Below are 5,871 nucleotides of genomic sequence, written 5' to 3' on the forward strand. Positions count from 1 at the left end.
CCACAACGTCCTGAGTAGAGGTCAGCAGCCTCTACTCAGAGGCTCGGCGACCACCCGAGCCTCTGAGTAGAGGTCAGCAGCCTCTACTCAGAGGCTCGGCGACCACCCGAGCCGCGTTCCGCTTGGACTGCCGGTACCCGTCAGCTGCCTCAGGCCAAAAAGACCTGATAGGACTCTTTCTTCAGCTTGACAGCATCCCTAACGGTTCTGGGGTCGCCACCACGACAGGCACTGACGATCCTGCGACCACAGCTCCGGTCGGCCGCCTCAACAATGGAGGCACGGAACAGGGTCCATTCAGACTCAATGTCCCCCGCTACCCCGGAACATTTTGGAAGTTCTGTCGGAGGTGGGAATTGAAGCTCCTTCTGTCAGGAGACTCTGCCAGACGTTCCCAGCAGAACCTTGCAATACGTTTGGGTCTGCCTGGTCTGACCAGCATCCTCCCCCACCATCTGAGCCAACTCACCATCAGGTAGTGGTCAGTTGACAGCTCCGCCCCTCTCTTCACCCGAGTGTCCAAGACATGCGGCCGCAGGTCAGATGAAACAACAACAAAGTCGATCATCGAGCTGCGGCCTGAGGTATCCTGGTGCCAAGAGCCCATATGGACACCTTTATGTCTGAACATGGTGCTCATTATGGACAATCCATGACTGGCACAGGAGTCCAATAACAAAACACCACTCGAATTCAGATCAAAGGGGCCGTTCCTCCCAACCACACCTCTCCAGGTCTCGCTGTCGTTGCCCACGAGAGCGTTAAAGTCCCCCAGCAGAATGGGGGAGTCACTGGAAGGAGCACTCTCCAGCACCCCCTCCATGGTCTCCAAAAAGCGTGGGTAGACTGAACTGTAGTTTGTTGCATAAGCACAAACCACAGCCAGAACTCGTGTTTACTTGTATTTAAGTAAAATTAAGTTAAACACCTGCCCAATCATATTCAATCCAAGCCCCATGGAATAAGTCATATTTTAAACAAAAGCCTTAAAAACCTAGAGGCATAATTTCCTACCTCTTTTATGGCCATCTAACAAGTTTGTTTATGCCGATGCCATGTGGACTCGGTCACATTTGATTTGCAAGTTAAAGTAATCAGGATGTTATATGAGGTGTACCTTGTTGAGGGTAAAAAAAATACAGAACTCACCTGAATCCAGTCACAGAAACATGCAATAGGAATTATGTCACCTTTGGCCATTAATTTTGGCAGGACGTTTGTCCTGACGATGATTCGTCTTCTAAGTGGGATCTTAATCAAGAACGCCTTTTGTGAAACTTTGGGTAAGTAACAAGAAAATCCTTAATCTGCAGGTAAAGTTCTTCCAGTTTATTTATTTACTTTATCTACAGGTACAAATAACAACTCGGGGTTTAAAGACATGCTGTTTATTACTGCTGAGAGTGTTCTGTGGATAACTACTTTTCCAACAGGTGAGCTCGGCTTGGCTGAAAAAAAAAAACGTTTCAAGATAAAACAGGTAAAAAGTGTTGGTGTGTTTTTTTGTTTGTTTTTGTTTGTTTATCAGAAATGATCTACCACAACAGCAGTGGACTCAAACTTTGTTTCAACATTCCAGCAAACAAAAGCAATGCAGGTATGTTGGTGACGCTTCGCAGTCTTTGTGCAGAAACGTTGCTTCTCATGGAAGACCCCGAGCTTTACAACGGCAGCGAGAATCCATATCTGTGAGATAAATCACTAATCACTTTCTGTCCCTCCTCACGGTTAGAGTTCTGCGTCTTACGGATACGTTAGCCAAAGACAAAAATGTTCATATTTTGGACACAGTTACTTGAGAGTGGAGTAAAACCATCATTACCAACATTAAACAGTGAACAAGGTTTAAGTTTTCCTGTGATTCCATTGATCCCCAAAAAGTTTCACACAGATCATTTTAAAAAAGCTCATGAGCAAAAAAATTGAATTAAAACTGTAATAATCCTCAAGAAGGATGGGAACAGCTGACGTATGAGATTGTTCAAATGATTGTTAAATAGAATTCGTACATTTTATTTTAATTTAGAAAGCTTGTGACAGGAGAAACCACAGGAGCTTTCAGACACATTCTTCTAGGGTTCTCAGTGTTCTTGCGTAAGTCGCAGGTCCGTGCTTTTGTGTGGTTGGAAATTGGAACATGTTAAAAAATTTGCAAGACAGTTTCATCACAATTACCACAAAGTGATTTTTCAGTGATTTGTCTGGAACTCCTCTCCACTTCCTCTGAGTTTGTAGATTGAGAAATGTGAGCCAACATTAGAGTGGTTTGCAATCAAATTGAAACAAATTTTGAAAAACTGTAATCAAACTGAAACCCAATGAAGTCATTTCTTGCTTAAAATATTGCAAATAAAATTGCATAACAGACCTTACCAAATTACTCAATACAATTAAAAAGATATTACCTTAAAATGTTCAGTGTTGGAAATGTTATATGACCTTGTATGATTTTGTGTCTCTAGGCTGCTGTAAAGATTTTGACTGCAGTGCCGAACTAAAAAAGCCCCGTTCTGACGCCGAAGAGTACAACCTGGTCCTAAATCAATCAACTCTGTCCAGGCATGACATTGTAGTGCTGAGGAAGCCAACTCATTTCTTCTCTTATATGCCAGCACTGTTCTACAACTCAACAGGTATTCCTGGTGAACCTTGTGAAAGGTTGCCCCCTACTGGTCAAATTTAGCACTTTACTTTGTCTGCATTTCTTCCTGACCGTGTTCATATTTTTGTTCTTCTGCAGGTTTTCTCCTGAACCTTCACAAATGTCTGAAGATAAACGGCTCAGGTAAATTCTCCAAACTGTCTAACTTTACATCAGACTTCAGGGAAAATAGAAGTCTGAAGTTTTACTGCGTTTTAAGATGGGTGGAACATTAGACTGAGCCAAGACGGCCAGTGCGGAAGGCGCGGTTGCCCTGAAGGTAACGCATGTACAGGTTTTCAAAGTTGTTTATGGAAATTTTAAAGCAAAAAGCGTTTTAATAGCAAATTATTTCTCTCTATCGGTGTGTGTGTGTGTGTGTGTGTGTGTGTGTGTGTGTGTGTGTGTGTGTGTGTGTGTGTGTGTGTGTGTGTGTGTGTGTGTGTGTGTGTGTGTGTGTGTGTGTGTGTGTGTGACTGGTTTCCCACTGGGACAATGAAGAGTTTCTGAAAAAAAAAATGAAAACATGACTTCTAAGTAAGCAGCTGGACTAAATCTGACAATGTGCCATCTTACTATATGGATGTGGATATGATGATGAGGGTAGTCCAATGAGGCCAGAGACTGAAGGAAAGGCAACATGGCTGGATTAGAGTCCCGCCCACAGCTGATGAGCATCCTGACCTTAACCTTCCTTTCAAACGCAGCTGTCCTGATTGCATCGTCTATAAACGGCCAGTATCTGAATCAAAACCAAAGCTGGCATATCAAAGAAAACGGTTCACAATAAAAGGAAAACTGATTTTAGGAGGCTCACTTTTGGGGCTTTTCGAAGAATATGGTGGGAAAATACTCCATGACGGCAACATCAACAAACTTCTGAGCCTCTGAGATTGAGGAGAGAATTGCCTCCAGGTCCTGGGTCCTCGACTTAGGACAGAAGGATGTTGGAGAACCCTGAAAGGAAAGAACATTTAATTCACAGTTATCAGGGGTGGTTCTAGTAAGGGTCCAGGGTGGGCCCGTGCTTAGCTTAGCTTAGATGAGCAAGAAGAAAGATGGCAGCGTGTCTCCAAAAAGGTCAGTGGTTTATTTTCTGTTCTGTTTACCAACAGAAGTTTCATAGGTGATAACTTGTTCTAAAGGTTAAACAACTGGAAATGTGCACCTCATTTCCACTAATGACTCTAACCCAAGGGGTGTTCTGAAAGCATAGCACATAAAAATAGAATCAAAGTGTACATTTTGCGGCATGTAGTGAGGAAGCGTGCCCATCAACTACAACCAGGGGCGTCGGACTGGGGGGGGAAAGGGTACCGTTTACCCAGGGCCCACTGCAGGGAGGGGCCCTGAGACAGCTTTGAATAAAAATGTTTTATTGTTGTTGTTTTTTCCCCCAAACTTACTTAATGTCTTAATAAACTTCCCTTTACCTGGATAAAGAGGTTAAGAAACAAAATTTTGCCTTAAAAATAATAACTGAATAATCTCTGAGGCATCTATCACCCCTTAAAAATGTGCAAAGTGGTTTAGTCCACACCTGCGGCCAGGGGCTGCACGGCCGCATGTACAGCTAAGAGTCATCGCAGATGCCGACAGCCAGAGCTGGAGGCAGGAGAGTCAGTCATGTCTTTTCCCAAGAAAGGGAAATCTGGCTTCCAGAAAAGAAAAGAAAAGAAGGAGAAGGAGAAAAAGTTAATTGAACAGAAGCAAGTATTGACTAGGGTTTTCAAGAAGGAAGGTGAGCAGCAGCAGAACACAGTTTTAGCTAGCTCTCAGAAGCTGCATTCATGTTAGGTGTTCAGTGTTAAACGCCTTTAGTTTCACCATCAAGATCAAATATAAATTAATTAGTGTTATCAGTGAAAACACTAATTAATATATATATATATAGTAATCAGAATTATTATCGCGGGCGGCCGCCGCCAATTAATTTGCGGACCTCGCCGTAAAAACAGGTTCACTCTGCGTGGATATTTCAGCTCCTTCCCAGTCATGGACCAGGACAAACTTGGTATCGATGGATTCGTGGTAATCTCAGGAATGAGAAGCTGCCACTGTTTTTCGTATAGCACGATGACACTGGTGTTAGAGGATTGTTATTGACTTGGTTAGATATTTTAAGCCTATTTTAAATTTCTTTATATTTGATCTTGAAAACGGGCAAACTTATAATTTGGCTGATAATGCAGGGATTATAAAATTTAGAGAACATTACATTCACAGAGAGAACCTGGTTTATTTCATGTCATATGTATTTAATATATCAATATATAACAGTATTAGCAAAGCTTAACATCATGAGCCATGACAGACATGACTGAAGAGCAGATGAAGATATCATGCCAGGCACTGATGAGAAAACATTACAAGGATCTCACAGCTGAATTTGAGAATGAGATGCTACACCTGAGAACAATATATGGTGCCACATTTCCACACATTCGGTCTCCTCTTGAGCTGCTTAATGCCATACAGGATGCAATTACAGAGCATTTTTGGAGAAGTTTGTATTGGACTGAGGATATTTTGCACACTGCCTGTGACTGTTGCTGGGGGTGAAAGGGCTTTTAGCAAACTGAAACTGTTGAAAAATTATTTGAGATCAACAATGTCCCAGGATAGACCGAACAGCCTAGCTCTTCTTTCTATTGAAAGCCAATTAGCCAAAGGATTGGACTTTAAAGATCTCATAAGTGATTTTGCTAACATGAAGACCCGTCAGTGGGCATTTACTGGAAAATAAATTCCAGGATTTTTGTTTGAACACATTGTTGGTAATTAAAATAATTATATGTGAAGTCTGGGCATTTCACTTTTATTATGCTGGCATTTGTATTTGCTCAATATAGAGGTTAAACTAAGACCATATTATCTTGTCTTATAGCATGACAAAAAATGTGTAAGAGAGATATTAAGTAATTGAGCATGGGGGCCCACCTAGAAGACTTGTACCTAGGGCTCAGAATTTGGTGCTACGCCCCTGACTACAACGGTGGCTAAATGATACGCTTTGCGGACGTTACGCGTCCGGTGGAAAGGCCTGGGGTCTCATTTATCAAACATTGAGTAGAATCCTTACTAAAACCGTACTTAAGCTCAGCAAAAAAATAATAAAAGTACTTACGCCACGTATGTTTGTGATCTGTCAAACATGGAGTACGCACAGCTGCACGCAATCTCCGCTTCATAAGTCAGAGACTAACGAGAAAGTTTCTCAGCTGCTTTCT

General features: G+C 42.3%; 1 long non-coding RNA gene across 1 annotated transcript; it reads right to left on the reverse strand.

The window, feature by feature from the left end:
* Positions 1-1,269: 1,269 nt before the first annotated feature.
* LOC139063833 (uncharacterized) lies at positions 1,270-4,549 on the reverse strand. The gene is made up of 3 exons (XR_011517162.1): positions 3,459-4,549; positions 3,218-3,383; positions 1,270-3,147 (listed from the first exon to the last, which is right to left on the reverse strand). It is a non-coding gene; the product is annotated as an uncharacterized lncRNA (long non-coding RNA).
* Positions 4,550-5,871: the final 1,322 nt, after the last annotated feature.

Source organism: Nothobranchius furzeri, chromosome 18 (assembly GCF_043380555.1).
Source record: "Nothobranchius furzeri strain GRZ-AD chromosome 18, NfurGRZ-RIMD1, whole genome shotgun sequence".
NCBI classification, from domain to species: Eukaryota; Metazoa; Chordata; class Actinopteri; order Cyprinodontiformes; family Nothobranchiidae; genus Nothobranchius; species Nothobranchius furzeri.